At 37.1% G+C, this 21885-nt stretch overlaps 2 long non-coding RNA genes across 3 annotated transcripts in view; one reads left to right on the plus strand and one right to left on the minus strand.

Annotated features, from left to right (window-relative positions):
• LOC142826938 (uncharacterized) overlaps nucleotides 1-1126 on the minus strand; it is a 39139-nt gene extending 38013 nt beyond the window's left edge. For both annotated transcript variants that reach the window (XR_012901224.1, XR_012901222.1), the window contains exon 1: nucleotides 929-1126. This is a non-coding gene — a long non-coding RNA (uncharacterized LOC142826938). The remainder of the gene's footprint in view (nucleotides 1-928) is intronic.
• A 10737-nt stretch (nucleotides 1127-11863) lies between these two features.
• The window catches only part of LOC106732409 (uncharacterized), a 33585-nt gene continuing 23563 nt past the window's right edge, over nucleotides 11864-21885 (plus strand). Inside the window, exons 1-2 of the long non-coding RNA XR_001368672.3 lie at nucleotides 11864-12033; nucleotides 12792-12966. This is a non-coding gene — a long non-coding RNA (uncharacterized LOC106732409). The remainder of the gene's footprint in view (nucleotides 12034-12791; nucleotides 12967-21885) is intronic.

Genomic DNA, 21885 nt, shown 5'->3' on the forward strand with positions numbered 1-21885 from the left:
GAGAAAGAATGTTATAAGACTTCTAGAAGGACCTGCAGTAGCTTATAAAACCATCCTGCCTTCCTAAGTACTATTCTTTTCAAACTAGGTGCCATTGCTTCCTTTGGGAATGTAACAGCAGAAACTTGAACTCTTGACCAAATTCTGCTTTCATGACTGTGAATATTTAAATGATGGAAAAAAATTAATCAATTTTTTTGTTGCTCCTAGGCATTGGTGCTAGAAGGGAGTTTTCCCAGATTAAATGAGTCTGGGAAATATGTTCATATAAAAAAAACCAGTAAGACAAGTTCCATACTGCAATCCAATCTTTTGCACAGTAGTAACCAGGGGATGAAAAGCAAGCAGACCTGCAAAACTACATATTCACTGGGTGCAGGGAAATCCCAAGCTCCGGAGATAACAGAAACAGTTTTGTCAGGAAACATGAGAGACACAGCCAGAGTATACTGCATTCAATGAATCCTCGAGCCCCAAGTTTGGAGAGCTGCAATCTGGCCCATAGATTTGAGGGGGAGTTTTAGTTCACAAGCACAAGCACATTGCCTTCTGAAAAGTCAGCACAGACTCCATTAAACAGAATGGAGGCAGGTTTGTGTATACTAGGGTGAATATTGTCAAGTTAGAGTCCCTGGGGCTGCTAGAGTGGTTCCTAGACCTTAGACTATTTGCCTCGGACAACCCTCCTGGCCTGTATCTAACCAGTAACCAGTTGTGCTCAACCTTTCTAGACCAATGTATCCCCTTGAAGAGTCTCATTTATCTTCCATACACCTATTTCTCCTTGGTTAAAAACTACTTGCTTACAAATATCATACATAAAAATACAAAAGTGTCACAGCACATGATTATTAAAGCATTACTTATTTTCTCATTTTCACCATATAATTATAAAATACATTGATTGGAACATGACTATCATACTTACATTTCAGTGTGATGCTTGGGCCTGTTTTTCACTTCTGAGTCTTGTCTGATGCCCACAACAGGGTTGAAGCTTATAAGTCAGCTTCACAAGGCCCCCTGTAGCGTGCTACCCTGGGTAATTGCCCTCCTTATAACCTCCTAGGCTATGTCTACACTGCGCTCTCTTGCGCAAGAGCATATGCAAGTGAGATATGGTGAATATCACTGTGCCTCATTTGAATACTTAATGAGCCACCATTTTGCTCAAGAAGGAGCAGTCTACACTGCTGAAAATAAGTGGCAGAACAGCTCTTGAGAAAGAGGGAGGGTTTTGCGCAAGAAGGAGCAGTGTAGACTGCTCCTTCTTGAGCAAAAGCCCCTAGTGTAAAAATGGTGGCTCAATAAGTATGCAAATGAGGCATGGTGATATTCATGATGAATATCACCATGCCTCATTTGCATATGTTCTTGTGCAAGGGAGGGCAATGTAGACGTAGCCCTAATGTTGATCCTGCACTTGCAACCCCTCAACTCACCCCATAGCCTTCTGAGGGCTGCAGCTCCCAAATTTATAGACACCATCTAGACATAGTATGCCCTGTAAGACCTCTGAGTACTCTTAGAGGTACATATACTGTGGTTGAGAATCACTGCACTAACCCACCTTGAAGGGGCATCAGTTAGCCCCAGGAATGGACACAGCTCTCAATGATGAAGCAATAACTTTATCAAAGTAGGAGCAAATCTTCAGTCAGTATCAGGGGAGATTTGAGGAGGAAACACCTAAGGGGAGTTACTTATATACTTCACCCAGCGATAATACAAACATCTCAATATAAACAGATTAATTCTCTGTGACTTGATTAGAAATCCTAACAACCCCAGCACTAGTGTATTGCTGGGTGAAAATTTCAGCTGAATTTTTTCACCAAAAAAGTACAGATTGAAGTATACTGCACTATTACATGAATCCATGACAAATAAACCAATTCTTCAGCTCACAAAATAAGTTAATTAAAAATAATATTTTGATTTGTAAATTTCAATCTCTTTGTTCAAAATTATTGTTTTAATTGTAAAAGCTCAGGAGAAAAAGCAATCAATTCAACCTCAAACTAAGGGCTTTCAAAAACCAAAACTAAATTCTATCCTTTTTTTCATTTCAGGTCAACTAGATGTTTGTTGTTTTTATGGGGTGAAAGGGGAAGATATTTTGGGGTTCAGCCAGCAAACCAAAATCATTTACTCACATAGCTCCACCTCAGTGCCTCACACCCATACAGTTACCTTGCAACCCCCTTGCTATGCCATCGGATGGTAGAGTATGATGTGATCTTTCCATGATGAGCCTTTGAGTCCTCAGCTGAGTGGGCTGATAAGTCCGCTTCCTATATTTCTGGGTTGGTCTTGGAATCTGAGCTGTTTCCTACTTCTCCTTAGAGCAGAATCTCAGTCATCCTGTTTCAGACTGTGCTGTAATTTTTCTCCCACAGCAAAAGCAAAACTGCACATAACTGCAATCAATTCCTTCCAGCTGCCTCTGTCTACACACTGATTGGCCCAGAAACAGACACTATACTGTCTCTTGTGGAATGACTTCCTTCCCTTACAGTGGGAGTCAGATCACCAATTACACATCACTGCCCAACACTCCTTAATAGGGAGCAATGAGCAACCCCATCCTTTTTGGCTGTCCCATCCCACCATGAGAGACAAGCTAGAACCAAGAATATAGCACCATCCTCACTCCAAGCCAATCTGAGCTTCTGGAGGAATCTCTACACAACTCCAAGAGACACAGCCCCTGCTTTATGGTGACCCTAAACTGTATAGTCTTTTTTCCCTCCAGGAATCATCTGAAACAGCTAAGAGAGTTAAAATTATAACTTGGCTTGTCTACATTAGGATTTTGCAGCATATTAACTACCATTCTACACAAACACAGCGCACACATGGCCAGAAAATAAGCCAACCAGATCCAGCTGCCACACAAACTAGTGCTGTTTTTTTTCCTGCCACAGCAGCATCTGTTACTATTATAACTGAGGCTGGGCTGAAGAAATGAAGCAAGTAACTACATGAGGAAAATATGTATTGGCTATTTCTGGCAAGGAAAAATAGAATGACAAATTGAAGAAATTTTGAATGATTAACATGAATCTAGTGAGAAACAGAGCATGACATCAATTACCAACACCTGTGTGCTTCAAAAGCCTATTTCATATCCCATGTCCAACAGTGTTTAATCCCAGCCTTGAGAATCTGTGCTCGAGTTTTCTATTCAACAACTACTAGATTTTCAGGTAAGTAATATCACAAAAAAAACTAAAACAACACTAATTAACACTACCTAACCAGGCCCATATTTTCTCTTTCCCCATCCTAACCGCACAGTATTTTAAATAGTATTTGCAAAATCCCATGTGGAAACCAATATGTCTGTAAAAAAAACAAAACAAAACATACATGCAGAGTTAGTAGTCCTTTTAACCAAGCTGCTTCTCTTGAGGCCCAAAGAAAAGAAATTTCTGAATAAAATGGAAGATAAAATAACAGTTCAAATACATATGAGAAACAGCAACAGTAAATATTGCTGTCAATGAACCCATCTATACTGCCTTTTACCTGCGTGACGGGAGTGAAAAAAAAAAGTTTCATTGTCATACTAGCAGTTCTTTTTTCATCTTTTATTATGGCAAACTTTTAATTGTATTCCAATGTAGATATCTTATTAGATTGTTGAGAACAAGGGAGGAAAACTTCAGCTAGCGTACATTAGTGTAGTTCCATTTTAGTCAGTAGTACTGTATTGATTTTACACTAGCTGAGGATCTGGCCCAAGGAATCAAATATTTAAAGAAATATGCTATTTATTTTGTATCACTTAATCATTCTCCCGTGGAAGGTGATATTTACAAACAAATCCAAAGTATCTAGGTAAAGGTGCCTACTAAATGTCTATTTCCTAGTGTAGGGGGCATATAAGTTCCATTAGCATTAATCAGAGATAAGTATATTCTGATATGGAAGAACAAACACCTTAATAATTGCTTGAGAAAAATTGCACATTTCTAGAAGGTCACTGGACCTACTAATTGCCAAAATAAATCTGGCTCTGACATTCAGGGTCTGAATTAATTACCCAGCAAAGGATCTTTTTTCCTCAGGATTGTCAACAGAAAAATTAATAAAGTCAAAATAAAGTGAAAATTAAAGTTCTTAGGCTATTTACTGTTATCTTAATGTCTTCTAGATAAGTAAAAGAGGCAATGATTATGAACATTAAAAAGGATAAAAATGCTAACAAGTGACACAGAGCTGATAAAGAGAAACAGTGTAGTTGAATCCCTGTTTTCATAGGGAGACTTTAATAGGCATTCCCATGAAAGAAATGATTAAAAGAAAGAAAAGGAAACTAATTATCTTGAGAATTAGTTAAAATTAATCACGTTATAAATAATCACTGTATCAAACATAATTTCTTTCATTCTGACTATCTGTATACATTAAAAAAGAACTATAATATACAATATAAAAAATACAAATCAAATGAATAAAACTGAACCTTCCCTGTAGTGTCACTTTGCGGTTCTGGTACAATCATAGATTTTTTAGAAATATTTTATGCCATCTATCTGCTGAGTTCCTCATTCCTGAGCTGATGAAGTGTGAATGAAAACAGCACTGCTCCATTGAATCATGGTGAGTTTATCCTCTATGTACTCAACAAAATCTCTCATTTGAAAATAATTACTATGCTTCTTCAAATTAGTTGAAATCAGTGACCTTGGCAATGGATTGGCGTTACAGCTGGTTGATCCAGCTTTTCCTGTTAGCTGGACATAGAAGGGAACTATATCAAATAGACAGCATTTTAATCCTAAACAGGTATTACATATTTTTTTTAAAAAAAAAATCTACACAAATATTACACCTCCCTCTAAATTTCTACTTGAGTTGGCTTCAAAAGGTTTTTGTCTAAAATATTGTATGCTTTTTGTGAATGCATTTGTTTTAATGTAACTTTTGTATTGTAAATCATGATAGATCTTATACAAATAAGTCTGATACTACACATATCCAGCAAACTTTCATTTTATGGATTAATCTTGGATTTCTTCCCTCTCCTCCCCCTCCCTTTTACTTTAACACCCTGTTTTCTATTTGTCAGATGCAGCTAAAATACATAACAAACAAAATATCAAATAATAACAGTCATAATGGGTTAGACCAATGGTCCATCTACCCCAGTATCCTGTCTCCCAACAATAGAGAATACTAAGTGCTTCAAAGGGAATAAACAGAATAGTGTAATTATCACATGATACATTCCTGTAGTCCATTCCCTGCTTCTGGCAGTCAGAGTTCGGAACACCCAGAGTAGAGGGTTGCATTCCAGAACATCTTGTCTAAACCCCAGTAATGGACCTACCTTCCATTAATGTATCTAATTATTTTTTGAAACCAGTTATAGTTATGGCATTCTGAATCATTTTTTATTTCCCCTCTCTATTTTTTTCCATTTCTAAAATATCTTTTTTGAGATGGAGTGAACAGAACTGAATGCGTAGAACCCACAAGCAAAATCAAACTTGGGATCTGTGAAACTTAGTGGATGAGCCTCTACTTCGTGAGCTAAAAGCCAGCTGTCTCTCAGGTAAGGCTGTAGAGTTGACAGATTATTCTTTTTTAAGTGGTTTCAGTGCCACTGGATGGGACAGCACACCACACTCAGTATGTATGTAGGTTACACATGCAGAATTCCAGGTACTGGCATTCCGTAGATTTATATAGTGACATTAGCTGTCCCTGTCCAATGGTTCCTCACATTGCTAGCTTTAACTGACACTATACATTGAACAGACGTTTTCAGAGAACTTTCCACAATTATTCTAATATCTTTTTTACTAAATGGCAACAGCTAATTTAGCCCCCCCCCCCCCCACTACATATCTGTAATTGGCATTGTTTTCCAGTAAAGCATTATCAATACTAAATTTTCATTTGTCATTTTTCTGCCAAATCAGCACTTTTGAAAGATCTCTTTACAACTCTTTGCAATCTGATTTGGATTTGTATATCTTGAGTAATTTTGTATCTGGTACAATCCTTTCCATCCCACTTGTTTATCCTTTTTTTTGTTTTGTTTTGTTAGATCATTGATGGGAAAGCACAGGATTCATTTATGTTATTAGAAACTACATAAATAAGTCAGTGAATAATTTACTCATTTTTCACTTCAGGATTGTCTTTAAGAGGATTATAACTTCCCAGAATGTATTCCCTAATGACATTTGATTAACTTTTGGCCATTTGTGGATTATTGTGAACATTTCACTGTGTATTTATTACTTGGTATTTAACAGTCAGGCTGTATGGGGTAATTGTGATTGGTTACAACAGTCAAATGGCATTAGTTCTGACCTCTGACTCCTTGATAAAGCTGAGATGTCAAACCTTTTCCTTTCTGGTCACACAAACTTCATGATTGCATTTTTCTTCTACATTTATGGAACAACAGAAACTTAAATTTAATTTTCTCTCTTTATATTCACACAAAATAATTCTGAATACTACTGGCTAAGTTTTATTTGCCCAAATGCAAATAAATGCATGGCAAAAATGGAAAAATGCAGAGATTTGGTGACACTGAAATGTTACATGATTCAGATAATAGCATATAGTACACGTATATGTGCTCCAGAGGATAAGATTAAAATTCAGAATGATCTTGGCAAATGGTATGATGTATACAGGATGAAATTCGATCAGAACAAATACAAAGTACTTGACTTGGGAAGGAACAAATCATTGGACACATACACAATAGGAAATGACCACACACAGGGAAAGGATTACTGTACAATGAGATTTGGGGGTTATATTGGCTTACAAAATAAATATGAGTCAAGAGTATTATGAGTATTACACTGTTGCAAAAAAAAAGGCAAACACATTTCTGGAATGTATTGGTAGGAGTGTAGTAAGCAAGAAAGTAGACATAATTCTGTTCTACTCTGTGCTGGTAAAGTCTCAGCTAGAATTTTATGTTCAATTCTGGGTGCCACATTTTAGGAAAGATATGGACAAACTGGAGAAAGGTCTGAAAAAAGCAATAAAAATGACTAAAAGTCTAGAAATCTATCCCTGAGGAAAGACTGAAAAATATGGGTTTGTTTGGCCTAGAGAACAAAAAACTGAAGGGGAACATGACACGAATTTTCAAGTACATAAACTGTTGTTAGAAGATGAAGGGGAAAAAATCCTTAATATGTAAGAGGATAGGACATGAAGGAATGGGCTTAAATTGAAGCAAGAAGGGTTTAGATTGGAAATTAGGAAAGAAAAAACTTTCTGTAATGGAGGTTAAGCACTGTAACAAAATGTCTAGGGAATTTGTAGAATTTCTATGTTTGGAAAAATTTAAGAAATAGCTAGTCAAACACCTTTTAATTGTTTACTTATTAAAACAACAGTTATTATATTGTCTAACCTGAGTGAAGAGGACTATCTTAAACGACTTCTTGACATCCTTTCTAGTCCTGTATTTCTATCAACTTCATGTTGGATTTGCTGAATTTTTTCACTTAAAGTGTTGCAATCTGACATTTCTTCAAATTAAAATTTTGATTTCATTTTGAAGCAATTATTAGTTTTAAAATTTCCTTTTTTAAAAAAAATTAAATATTTATAAATGTTCAAAATCGGACTAAACTGAGTTGTTTTTAAACCACAAGTACTTTTTTAATTTACCAAAATTCCCCCTTATTAAATTTTTCATTTGATCAGAATTTATTTTTAACTTGCTAATGAACTGAAAAATCTTATTCTCAGCTCTCTAATTTGGAGCTTCATACATGAAGTTGGTGTCTAATTTGTTATGTTACCCTGATTCTAGCTATCAGATGTGTGACTTCTGTCCTCCTACATCATTGTGCAGTGTTGTATCCTATAGAAAATGCCAAGTACATTGTGCATAATGATTTGAACTACAGGCAGTCCCCGGGTTACATGGATCCGACTTACATCGGATCCCTACTTACAAACGGGGTGAGGCAACCCCGCACTAGCTGCTTCCCCCCCCTGCAGACCAGGGAGACACGAAGCTAGCACCCCCTCTCCCCCCCAGCAGACCAGAGAGACACGGAGCGGCTTTTCTCAGCAGACACCTCATCTTGAGAATAAAGGACTGAGGGAAGTGAGGTGTGGGAGAATAAAACTGAGCTCTGGAGAAATGTTTGGCTAGAGTTTCCCCTACAGTATGTACCAGTTCCGACTTACATACAAATTCAACTTAAGAACAAACCTACAGTCCCTATCTTGTACGTAACCCGGGGACTGCCTGTACATTCACTTCTTCAATTACTGACAAAAAGTACAAAACAGTGATGGGTAACCAAGGCTAGTGAATGAGCTGCATGAGTAGCCCTTCTTCATCTCAGTGGACTGCAAGATTGATGGAACCAAAATGGTATCTCAGGACAGGGTAATTTTGCTAACTGCACTTAACTAGAATTTGTAGGGCGTGACAATAAAAGAACTTTGGAGTGTCTGGTTTTCATAGTCAATGTTATGAGCAATGAGCATGCACTTCATTTCACATATCCTTGTTTTACATGTGTGTCACTTTAATAATACCAGTAGGAAAAAATAGGTGGATGGACCCAAGCGGCATTTGGTAACCCCGTCCTTGGGCAATGGTAACCAAGGATCTGTAGACCACGCATAGAATCCCAATGGGTCACATGTGGACCATGGGCCGTAGATTGCTAACCACTGGTATAAAATGTGTGTGGAATTAGAGAAGGCTGAATAAAGATCCTTGAACAGCTTTTCTAATTGCTTCTGGGACCAGTCTTAGGAGCTCACTCTGATTGGTCACACAGAATCCCATCTGATATAAACCAGAAGACTTTCACTTGTGTGCAAGCTTATCATTTGATTTCCACAAGCCGTTATACTGGCGAAACATGTATGAATACTTATGGAAAAATAATAGAAAAGGGGATAAGTTAGGGAAGAAATAAAATCCAAATAAATTCAAGAGACTACTTATGGTCGAAATGTTTGATGTTGAGTCATCGAAATCCTGCTCATCTGACAAACCTCTGCTTCTGGTAATTACCTAATTCTCCCCTAAATTTTAGAGTCAGCATTTCTTCTTCTTATTCTGAGCTGTTATATAATGTGACAAGGGTTTTGGGGGATAGAAAGGAGAGAGAGAGAGACAGACACTTTCACTAAAACAGTTGTGTTTCCAAGATGGGTGTGGAGTCCTCACTTTGCTATTGTTGGGCAGAAGATATATTAATAATAAATACAAATTTTACAATAGTTGTAGATTATACAAGTGTCTTTATCATTACTGAGTTTGAGAACATAGTTACAATTATGTCAGACATAAGGGCTACGTCTAGACTGGCATGATTTTCCGGAAATGCTTTTAACGGAAAAGTTTTCCGTTAAAAGCATTTTCGGAAAAGCGTGTCTAGATTGGCAGGATGCTTTTCCAGAAAAGCACTTTTTGCGGAAAAGCATCCATGGCCAATCTAGATGTGCTTTTTCGCAAAAAAGCCCCGATCGCCATTTTAGCGATTGGGGCTTTTTTGCGGAAAACAGTATTGTGCTGTCTACACTAGCCCTTTTGTGCAAAAGTCTTTTGGAAAAAGACTTTTGCTCGAACAGGAGCAGCATAGTATTTCCGGAAGAGCACTGACGATCTTACATGAGATCGTCGGTGCTTTTCCGGAAATTCAAGCGGCCAGTGTAGACAGCTGGCAAGTTTTTCCAGAAAAGCGGCTGATTTTCCGGAAAAACTTGCCAGTCTAGACACAGCCAAGATGCTTGGAAGAAAATGTGGATTACACGCCAGTTTTGCCTGGTTACTTTACAAAACAAAATCATCAGATTAACTAAATAAAGCTCTGCTTTTCTTCAGTGTCAGGCAAAAAAAGTGTCAAAGACAATACCTCCTTGGCCATATACTCAAACCAATGAACTTGCAAGTCTGATTGTACTGACTCCAGCATACAGCTTGCTAACATCTATTTTACTTTAAATATCCATGTTCTGTTAGAAAGATCCAAGTATTATTGTGATTCTTTGCCATGCATGGTAGTGGTAAGAGGCTTTCATTCTGAATGGAGGGTGAAACTACTACAGATTGTGATTTTGGGAAAAAGGTAGTCAAAAGGCAAGCAGCCTACAGAACTGTCTTCCCAAAGAGCAAGGTCATTTCCTCCTTGTTAATGGATATGAATCTAGTCTTTTTCAAGGGTATTTGAAGACGAGGTGATTTGTAGCAGATGGTATTTCACAGCCACAAAAGCCAAGTTAAGAGCTCCTTTAGTATACCTTTTCTTCTCTTTCTCTTGGGGATTTCTAAAAATATTCTTCTTAAAACTGATTTATAAATACTTTACATTCTTCTTCTTTTTTTCCAGTTAAGGAAAAGTTCTACAGTTGGGAAATACTTTAGTTCCTTGTAACCTCATGTTTCCATTTGAAGGTGAAAATATTTTACATAAGATTTTAACCATGAGGTCTTTTTTTGCCGTGTTCATTTTTAAAGTTTTCTTAGCTGAAGGAAAGTTGACATAATAGCTTTCTGATATGAAACTATTGAAGTTTCTTACGTACTGCTATGGGCTCATGTTTTAAAGCACTTGAATATAAACATATATGCTACATCTACACTGGCACCCTTTTCTGGAAATGCTTAAAACGGAACAGTTTTTCCGTTATAAGTATTTCCAGAAAAGTGGGACTACATAGGCAGGATGCTTTTCTGGAAAAGCACTTTTTCCAGAAAAACGTCCGTGCCAATGTAGACACGCTTTTCCGCAAAAAGCCCTGATCGTCATTTTCACGATTGGGGCTTTTTTGCGGAAAAGACTACTGTGCTGTCTACACTGGCCCTTTTCCGGAACAGTTTTTCCGGAAAAGGACTTTTGCCCGAACGGGAGCAGCATAGTTTTTCCGGAAAAACAATGACGATTTTACATTAGATCATCATTGCTTTTCTGGAAAAGCAAGCGGCCAGTGTAGACAGCTCACAGCTTATTCCGGAAAAGTGGCTGCTTTTCCAGAATAAGTGGCCCAGTGTAGACACAGCCATACAGTATTGAGAAACTAAGTAGTAATCTGGAAATGCTTAAGAAACTTCAGGCTAGATTTTTAAACTGTAATAAACCCACCTAAAGGTGCAGATGGGCATCTAGGGGATCCTAGGCATCTCTACAGCTTTAGACAGCCAAAATACCATTTACAAAAAAGTAACCTTCCTTACCAAACTGAGACAGATGAATAAATTCGTCTCCAGGTACTGTTAAGAGGAAAAAGTCAATACCTTCTTTGATGACCATTTTAGTTTAAAGACTAAGAATCAGATAGGCTAAAAGAACTACTGTAAAAGCAGAGACAAAGTAGGAGGTAATTTATTTTTATTGGCCAACTTCTCTTGGTGGATCGCATATAGCCTTTTTAGCTGCCCACTGCTATTCTTCAGTACAAATTTTTTTCAACAAAACAGTGGAGACATACATACAACATTCCTCCCATTAATTTAATTCTCCTGCTATGCTGACAGAAAACCACCTTGACGAGCTGCATAAAGTTTTTGTGACAAAATTTAGAGCAGTGTAACGTCTGTGTAGACACTACATTTACATATTTTGCCCAAAGTGGCTCCAGGAGGTGTCCCACAATGCCCATTAGTTCTGTGCTGGTAAGCTATTTTTATTCTGCTACTCTGCAGCCAGATACACAGGCATGTGTGCTTCCCCTATGAAAGCCCCAGGAATTTTTGAAATTCCACTGCTTGTGAAGCATCCATGCTGAGCAAACATCGTCTTTTCCCATCTGACTCTCCACAGCAAATCAGTGTACTCCAAATGGGAACCTGAGTTGCTGGATCATTTGGATCTGTGAGGAAAGGAGACTGTATTTGCAGCTTCGATCCAGCAATATGAGCAGATTGCTGATGGCATAGATAAGAAGGGCCACAAATGGGATTCAGAGAATAGCCATGCTACAATAAAGAAGCTGAGGAAGGGGCAAGAGAGTCTATGTTTCGCTCTAGTGTGGTGCTGAAAATGCTTGCACCTAATTTATTGTGAGACCTACGAGGTGAGTTTTCAATGTGTTATGCAAGTATTTTAGACAGCTGATTTATACTGACGTAAAATTATATAGCTAAACCCCCTTTTAATACCTGAAAAAATGTATGTCTTACATGTACCTTTCACTGAAATATTTTTAAACTTGAAAAAGGAACCGAATGTAATTTTATTTTTGACTTATTACACAATTAAAAATTCTTCTGACTCTCCCCTGCATTAAGTAATAGCTAGATCCCAGAGAAGCATAAGGATCTTGCACAAAAAGGGGCTTTTGCGCAAAATGGACACATCCACACTACATGTCTTTGCACAAAAACCTGTCAAAAATGGATCGGAAGAGATTATGCAAAGGAAGCGTGAGAAAATGCTAATCAGTGCTTCATTTGCATTGCCTCTCCTGTCAAAATGCATAGTGTAGACATAGGCCTAGTGTTCTGATATTACTTTCTGTAGCAAACAGTTGTGTTACTAGTACTTTGTCATCCCTCTTTCTCTCTCTCTCTCTCTCTCTATGTCCACTCCTGCTGTTCTCATTTAAGTACCTGTTTTTTGTTTTTTTGTCACGTTAGGATTACAAATTTGGGGGGAATAAAGGAATGTCTTTTTTTTACAACTGTGTAAAGCACCTACTAAAATGGAGTTCTAATTCCTGATGGGGACCTCCAACTTCAGAAACAATGCCAGATGTAATTGTATGTTTTTGCAGTTTTCATGAAGCTTTGCAATGCATCTTCAAGAACCACACCTTCATTTTTTCTTTCACAGATCACAGTTTCTGGTGAGCTGAATGATAAAACATTGCAAGTGTGTTAGCAAAATTTGGCAGTGAGCCAGTCTTTGTATGTTTACTTTGAAGTTCAAGTCATTCTAAACTGCAGTCTCCAAGACTGACATTGTATCACCTCCCAGACTCCAGCCAAACCTGGCTTTTTATAGCGAGGTGGGTACCTAACATCTTCCCTCAATCACTTTTTTTTTTTTTACCCATTGACCATTCTTCCATCTTCAGGTGATCATTTTCTTCCCCAGCATTTGGATAGTGGCCTATGTGGTGAAGTAGGAATAGAGAAATCCTTCCAGTTCCAGTGACATCTCAACATACAAGCATAAAGAAAGAGTGGTTCCATACAGTAAAATATCAGAGGGGTAGCCGTGTTAGTCTGAATCTGCAAAAGTGGCAAGGAGTCCTGTGATATGCATCTGATGAAGTGGGTCTTTGCCCACAAAAGCTTATGCTCCAGCACTTCAGTTAGTCTATAAGGTGCCACAGGACTCCTCACCGCTTATACAGTAAAATAGTTATGCAATACAGGAAAAGAATACTTTGCTAGGAATTATGGAGTGTCTGTTTCCCCCCGTTTATTGGGGACTGGGGAAAAACAACTACAAGCAATCTAAAAAAGCTTTACCTCAACTGTTTGGGTTCAATAAGGATTCAGTGCAGTTCTAATTTTTTCTCAAACTACAGAGTTTAAAAATCCTTCAGAGAGCCCACTGTTCACTCCCTTGAATTTGTGGAATATCAAAATAGTGTACTCTGCACTTGCCAACTTAGCATGTCCACTACCAAGACGATTATGAACTACACAGGCCAAATTTATCACTGGTGTAACTCCTTTGTAGTCAGGTCAATGGAGAGAGATTTTATGTCCCCATTAGAAAATGAAACTCTGCAAGTGCTACAAAAATGTATCCAATTAACTGGAAAAGTTTCATGGCAAGTTGCTGCCATTGTTTATTTTTCCATAGATTGATTTATCACTTCTGATAGGACAAAAATATGCCAGCATTTATATTTATCCAGATTTCACTTTTTATGAATAGGTGTCCAAAAAACTCCTACGTAAAAGCAATGTGTATGAAAAATGAAAAAAAAATCGTAGTCATTTCACACTGTCTATTATGGCTTATCATTTCTTGCAAGATCTGCACATGCCGAACAACCATCCCTGTCATCAACTTAAACAGAGGTATTATCCCAATGATTCTTCTTTGTTTATGCCTGAATTCTTCTTTAAGCCATACAAAGTGATTATTTTTAAGATGTTCTTCTTGTTAACTTAGACAAAGCCCAGGGAAAGATAATTGAAAATGGAAAAGAAAAAGAAAAAGGCACATGGATGACTGAGTTTATTTTATTGAGTGAACTAAACTTTAGGCAGCTGATGTTCAGTGGAAACATGACTTATGTATTAAATTATCTTCTTCCTGACTAACTCCTTGTGTGTATCTATTTATTTATGCTGCTTAGTTCTGCCTAATAATAATGGATATTACTATTGATTTACAGACTCCAGCCATAGTGTTGAAATCTTTAAGATTTAGGTACGTTTTGAGGATCTGGGACTGAATTAAGGTATTAACAAATCTCACTTTCTTTTAGCTAAGCCATAAAAAGATAGGAAAATAAAAAGCAAGTAACACTCCCCACATACATACACATATTCTTTTCCTGTGTCTTTTCTGTATTGATGTTCATAATCCTAAAATCCATTGAGATTAGTCAATCTTCTCTGATTATGGAAATAACTTTTTTTTCTATCTTAAAAACCTAACACCTTAAAATAGATTGCTTTGATGTTCACCATTCAGGCCATTCCTCTCTTCCTGGTCCTTGCCACTGTAAAGTAAAGACAAGCACACTTAGCTGGTTTTTGCACTCTCTTGTTCCCTTTCCCCATTTCTTACATGCCTGAGAGTAGTCAAAGTTTTACAGCAGAATAGTACTAAGTAGTACTAAGACTACAGCCTCTTCTAAATGCCTATTTATATATTCATAGAGAACACATTGTTATCTTTATAGTATCTGCAGGACATTGTGAATCATTGCATCCCATTATTAAAGCTATTTGTATGATATTTTCCTCTGCTGTTCTTTCTAACTCCATTTAGAGCAGTTGATGAGGCTGAATGATGACTGAAATAACAGGAATGAATAGGTATTGTATGTATAGGTAGACAAGGTCATCAATGTTTAGTAAGTCACAATGGAAGGAAAGAATAAGGCATATAATTCTAAAATGAGAGTAACTTGGAAAAATACAGGAAAGTAAAGCCATCGAGACAACTGGTGGGGGGATATTGATGTATTACTGGAGATGAAGTTTTTTTGGTTAGACTGACTTCCAATGGAAAATGAGCATTACCTAGGCAGTAACAGTCCTGATAAATACTATTCCAGCTAAAACTAATGGTAATTAACATAAACAAGATTTTATAACCTTTTGGATATTTGTTATAAACAGATTGTGATTTTTATTAACTTGCTCTTATTAGAAATTGTTCATTAATTTTTTTCCTTCAGAAGTACATCAGCCTATGGATTGTTCACAGACTGTTGTGATCAATTGTTTGATTAGCAAGTATCCTCACTATGTTGTTTGAGCTTTGTGCTCGATGATCTGAGCCATATGGTATCTTTTTCTGTCTCATAACTGCGTGGTCTAACCTCTATAATAAATTTAATTTAGTCTTCACTCTGGGCTGAAATCTGTTTTCCCGCTTGTACAAACCATAGTTGTTTCATGAATATTCACAAAAGCTCCATTAAAGGGTTTCAAATATTGCTAACAATTGTTACCTAGTCAAAATTAGAAGATGCATATTGTGAAAAAGATCACTAACCTATGTTAAATAACTAAAATCTTACCAGAATTAACCCATCAGTATTTGCCAAAAAGCAGCACAATTAGTAATACAGTAGTGAACAGAGCTTAGAGTAGTAGTATATTAAGATATTGAAGTACTGTAGGTGTTAGAAATGAAAACAAAGGGCAAAAAGTATGTCTTAAAATATTATCTACCATGTATTAGAACACAAACAAAAGTAAGAAATATGACCTGTCCTAAAGCTACATGGTATAGGTATCAGGGAGAAATGATAAAGTGAAGATGACATTTTTTTATTATTGTTGAATACATCAAAAGTAAGGGTCAAAATTTGAATCATAAGCTCCAGTTCTGTAATAAAATATTCATTTTGAATACTGTCCTTGAAAACGTCAGTCTACATCAAATTGCTTTTGATTAATTATCTTGATGAGTAAGTTGGCTGCTTTCATGTATACACCTCAATATATATTGGAGATGAGCACCTATTTCTTAGCTTATTCCTTGTGTTCAACAGGTACGAGCAAGGCAACATGCTGACATCAGCAGTAATGTTTTTCTTTCCCCTTTCTGTAGCTTAGCTTAATTTTCTGCTATGCCACAAGGTCATAGTTCAGTCTTTTGAGGACATACACTAGGCCTATAGATAATTACACAGAATTAAATCTGATAGTGAAACAAAGTCTTTGAAGTATCAGAGGGGTAGCCGTGTTAGTCTGAATCTGTAAAAGCGACGAAGAGTCCTGTGGCACCTTATAGACTAACTGAAGTGTCCTGGCCTGCATATTTATTCCTGCCTCTGGAAATTTCCACTACATGCATCTGATGAAGTGGGTCTTTGCCCACGAAAGCTTATGCTCCTACACTTCAGTTAGTCTATAAGGTGCCACAGGACTCTTCGTCGCTTTTGCAAGTCTTTGAAGGAAGACATTTACAACTATACAGTCAACTATACAGGGTATTTCTAGACTACCGAGCTTTTTCAAAAAAAAGTGGCCTTTAAAAAAAAAAATTCACCTGCATCTAGACTGCTGTAGCCTTCTTTTGAAATTAAATTGAAAGACTGCAGCGTTTTTTTGACAGTGGTAAACTACTTTTACAAGGAAGAACACCTTTTTCGAAAGAGCTCTTTCAAAAAAAGGCATTCCTGACAGGGCTTTTCCAAAAGAGAGCATCCAGACTGTGTGGGTGCTCTTTCGAAAAAGAGGCTCGCTTTATCGAAACACTTGGGGCTATCTAGATGATCTCTTTCGAAAGAGGCTTTTTCAAAAGAACTCTTTTTTTTTGCCTCTGTTTTTGCCTCTGTTTTTTGTACTTGTTAGGATCACAAGTTCAAATACAACATATAATTATGCATGCACACATACATGCTCTGTCTTAGAGCTCTTTATAGGAAGGATTTGGCCTTGTTAATTTATGTGGAATGGTGTTTATACCTTTTGTAAGCCACAACACTTCCTTTAAGTTTGGGAAAGAAGTTATAGACCCACAGTGTCCTTCCGACTCCCTTTAAGTCTAAAATGTGCACAGCCTAAGGGTACGTCTAGACTACATGCCTCTGTCGCCAGAGGCATGTAGATTAGGCTACCCGACAGAGTAAAATGAAGCGGCGATTTAAATAATCGCCGCTTCATTTAAATTTACATGGCTGCCGCTTTGAGCCGACAAACAGCTGATCAGCTGTTTGTTGGCTCAGCGCGATAGTCTGGACGCTCCCCTGCCGACATCAAAGGGAGCTGTCGACAACCCAGGTATGCCTCATCCCAGGAGGCATACCTGGGTTGTCGACAGCTCCCTTTGATGTCGGCAGGGGAGCGTCCAGACTATCGCGCTGAGCCAACAAACAGCTGATTAGCTGTTTGTCGGCTCAAAGCGGCAGCCATGTAAATTTAAATGAAGCGGCGATTATTTAAATCGCCGCTTCATTTTACTCTGTCGGGTAGCCTAATCTACATGCCTCTGGCGACAGAGGCATGTAGTCTAGACGTACCCTAACTTTCCCAAAATTTTCCAAAACATCCCATTTTAGATTAGGAGTACTGTGAGCAATAATATAGAACATTGTAATAGAATATTTTTTCCAAGTTTTGAGAACTACCAAGAGAAAAATATTGATTTACATAGAAAAATAAATATAAACACATCCATTTTGTGTGTTTCCCCTGGAAGAAATTCTGTGTTGGTGCCCAGTTGCTCTAGAAGCTGGATCTAGGATACATTGGGTATGTCATGAACGTTATCCTCATGACACTCCCAAAGACTTTTGCAGACCTAGAAGTTCTGGAAAGTGAAAACAAATATTTTTTCTAGTGTTTGGCTCTATGGGAAGTTCTGAAACATCTAAAGATTGTCATATTTATAGTGTCATACCCTCTATTACTAATTTGGAAAAAAAAAGTAAAATAGTAGCCATAATGAGTACATTGAACTGTTTACTCAGTAAAAGTCCAATTACTTAATCAGGAATGACTCCACTCAACCTTTGACCAACTAGTGTCAGGAAGGGGAAGTTTATTCATTGTAGAGCCATGAAATTTTCTCATGAAACAAAGTAGAGATGACATAATTACCTAAACAAGCATTGATAATAGAATGTATTAGTTACAAATCTATTTAAAGGTGTCAGAATAGGGTCTTCCTCAGCACAGAGAGAATTAGTATAAATTACTACTGAGTCCGAGTTTAGAACCAGAGAAAAAGCTAATGTAGCCCTACTTGCCTCCTTGTCTTTCCTACTCCTATCCTGTCATCCTTTTACCTCTTCCAAACTGATTCATTTGCCATAAACTCCATTATAAAAGTAACACAAAGAGAAGCAAGACTATGAATCCACATCTCAAGGCATAGTTCAGTCAGAGACTGATTTGAAAATCTACTGGGCCCTACTTTACATACATATTGGATTTCTAACATTTTCCCTTTGTTCCAGAATTTTCTCCTAAGTCATTCTCTATCGCTCAAATGTTATTTTGATGGTTCCGTCTTGAAAAAAATGGTGCCATAATATTTTTAACATTGGCAAGTGTGTTTTCTGTGGTGACTCTGAAGATTCTACATCTCTACAGTCTCTGAAATTGGCAGAAACTCGGGTAAATTGTCAAAAACAAGCTGTTGTGTGGTAAATGATGCCACTATCCCATATGAAATGTAACAACCTTTGCCTCCATTCCACTTAAATATATTTCTCTCTCTTTTCATGTAACTTGCATATCTCTTTTGGGGGAAATATAATCATTGTGATTACAGTGGACAGTAACTAATTTTCATTTACCTTCATGATAGTATTATCAAAGCAGGTATATAGAGAAAGAGAATGCTTATACTCTGTCTGCATTGTTCCTGGACAAGATGATATTTTCCTCATCAGTTTTTTAACTTATTTATTTATTTGGAAGTAGGTTGTTGTCAGCATAAGGTTCCAGATGTTCAGACATGGAACACAGATAAGGGCAATATTCTATGTATTTCCTTTACAGTACTTGCCTCTGAATAATCATTTTACTTCTTCTGAAATTTCAGTGCATGTTATTATCATTGCACTATATACATGAAAATAAATGTACTCCTAGGAAACAACTGTGAAAGCAATCAGCTCAAAATATGCTCATTTTCACTCTGCTTTGTTGTGTGCTTACATGGAATCCCTAAAGTTTTGTGAAAAGTAAACCAGGAGATTCTAGAAAAGCTTAGATAAAGTTGTGTAAATATATATATATATATTTAAATTTGTAGGCCAAACCAAAATGTCTGAATCAGTGGAAAGCTCTTTCTGGATCAAACCAAAATTACTTTAAAAAAATTGCACCAAATTAAAAAAGTAGAAATGTTTTTTATCATGGGTCCCGAAACAAAATTTTGACTCCTTTTTTATTTACAGAATTACAAATTTCAAAACAAAAAAATCATTTCAAATAATCTGCAGTTTTTCCTGGGGAGAAAAAAAAAGTTTTGCCTGAAAAATGCTGGAGGGGGGATCCTAAGCTGTGAAGGCAGGAATCAGGCAACCTAGTGGCTGCATCTGGTCCCGTGCCTTAAGTTCTCCACCACTGCCATATGCAAATACACTATAAGCAACTTTTAATATAATATTGTATTTATATCAGTCATACCTCTCATTCCAGAATCTTAGAAGTAATTGAAAATTGATTCACATATACATAAACTGACTTGTCCAAGAGATGATAAAAAACCCTTTCATGTAAAATGACATTTACCCTACCTATTCCTTTCACATAAGCCACCAAACCATCATTAGATGAGAAATCTTGTTACTACATGGCTGGGTTCAGATCAGCTACAGGGAAATGAACATCTTTTTGTTCCTCAAACAAATTTTAGTCCAACCAGTGACCAACATTTATTGGATTGATAAATGTTAGCATACAGTTATAGAAGTGTTTCTCAAAGTGGTCCATGGATCCACTCTGAGAAATCTGCTAACTGCCATTCCCATTTGTTTATTTGCAGCTCTGCAGTTACAAAGCCTTGCAGCTCCCACTGGCTCCAGTTCACTATTTGCAGCCAATGGGAGCCATGGGAAACAGCATGGGCTGGGCCGCTGCTTCCCACATTTCCCCTTGGCTGAAAACAGTGAACTGTGGCCAATGGAAGCCACAAGGCTCTGTGGCTGCAGAGTCAATAAACAAACAAATGGGAGCATCCAATTAGCAGGTTTCTCAGAGTGGATCCATGGACCACTTTGAGAAACATAGGTTTATAGGAACATTCCATGTCCAACTGATGCTTTTAAATACATATTTGCATTAGCAATTTAATACTACAAGTCACACTGTAGCTCATATAGATGTCATGTTACAAAGTAATATATATTTAAATCCTTTTCACCTGCAGTTTTCAGGTTTTTAATATCTTAGTTACAAAAACCTGCTCAAAACTAGCTGAAGTAATGGAAAAATTAATGACCATGAGCCACAGCCTCAGGAAATGTAAATCAGCATAGCTCCATTAAAAACTGCAGCAGTGCATGGATTTACACAGATAAGAATTTAGTCCCTTAAATACTATTGTACGGAAATATATTTTAATCTTTTCATCACTGGGTCCAGTTAGGAGATTGCAGCAATGATCCTAGCACAACATTTGACTTATTTGTCACAGTTGAAAAAGTCAAAGTACATAAAAATAAGTAAATGTGTGTGTTCTCCATGACTTCCTATCTATTTTAAGAGTTTTCCATAGGGCCCATACAAATTGCATCTAAGGACTTTAAGTCATAGCTCCAAGGATATTTATTTTTGAAAACTTAAGTAATTTTTGAAGTTGAAAGAAGTTTCCAGCCAGATTTTTTTGTGTAATTATATCTGTCTTGCCAATGTGAACCTCTGTGAAATCAATAATACCTTCAACTTGTCATGCTATTAAATAATACAAAAATATTTGTGTATATTTGATGGAAAAGAAAGGAATAGAAAATCTCAGAAGTATATAGGTTTTATGAAAATGTCATTTTCCAGCCCCTTAGGATTTTATCCAGAATTTAAATACAGTTATAAAACTGTTGCAAAATAACATGCAATAAAATTAATTTCTACGTAAAACCACCAAAGGTGTAGGAAATTCAGTCTTTGCATTTTCTGTGTTAGAAGTGAGGACAGAAAAGAGAATTTATTAATACATCTTCCCAGATGACTGTCAAATCCTCAGTCATTTCTCATGCCATGTAAAATATTCTATGTAATATGTTTACCTAACAAGTAAGTTAAAATAGGAAAGGTCTTGATGGAAATAAAACATTCCACTTTTATTTAGCTGATGAAGGCAGACTTGGAGTCAGGTTACCGGGTCAAGTTGTGGGAGGGCCTTTTTGTATGTACAGCATTCAAAAGATACCCCACAACTTGTTATTCAGGATGGGATTATTCTACTCTCATGTAAAGGATTTGAGACCCCCATCACCAATCCTGTTGAATCTCCAGGCTCCAGACATCAGAGCCAGTTGTGTGGCTATGTTGTATATCTGTATCAGCACTACAATCAAGCTCCTTAAGTACCTCATTTCTAGCAATATCATCCCCCAGCATTCACCCTTTGACTGTGGCATTTCTTGTGACAACTGATGAGATATGCTAAAAAAGGAATAAAACCTGTGGCTGTAATACTTTTTCTGGGTACATTCTACTGAATTACAGAGGGATAAATAGCACCCACCTCCCTGCCCTCCTCCAGCAGCTGGTCCTACAGAGGCTCCTGCTTCCATGCTAAAGGGATGAGGTACAGCACACAGAACAGA

The sequence above is a fragment of the Pelodiscus sinensis genome, chromosome 1, assembly GCF_049634645.1.
Source record: "Pelodiscus sinensis isolate JC-2024 chromosome 1, ASM4963464v1, whole genome shotgun sequence".
Classification (NCBI taxonomy): domain Eukaryota; kingdom Metazoa; phylum Chordata; order Testudines; family Trionychidae; genus Pelodiscus; species Pelodiscus sinensis.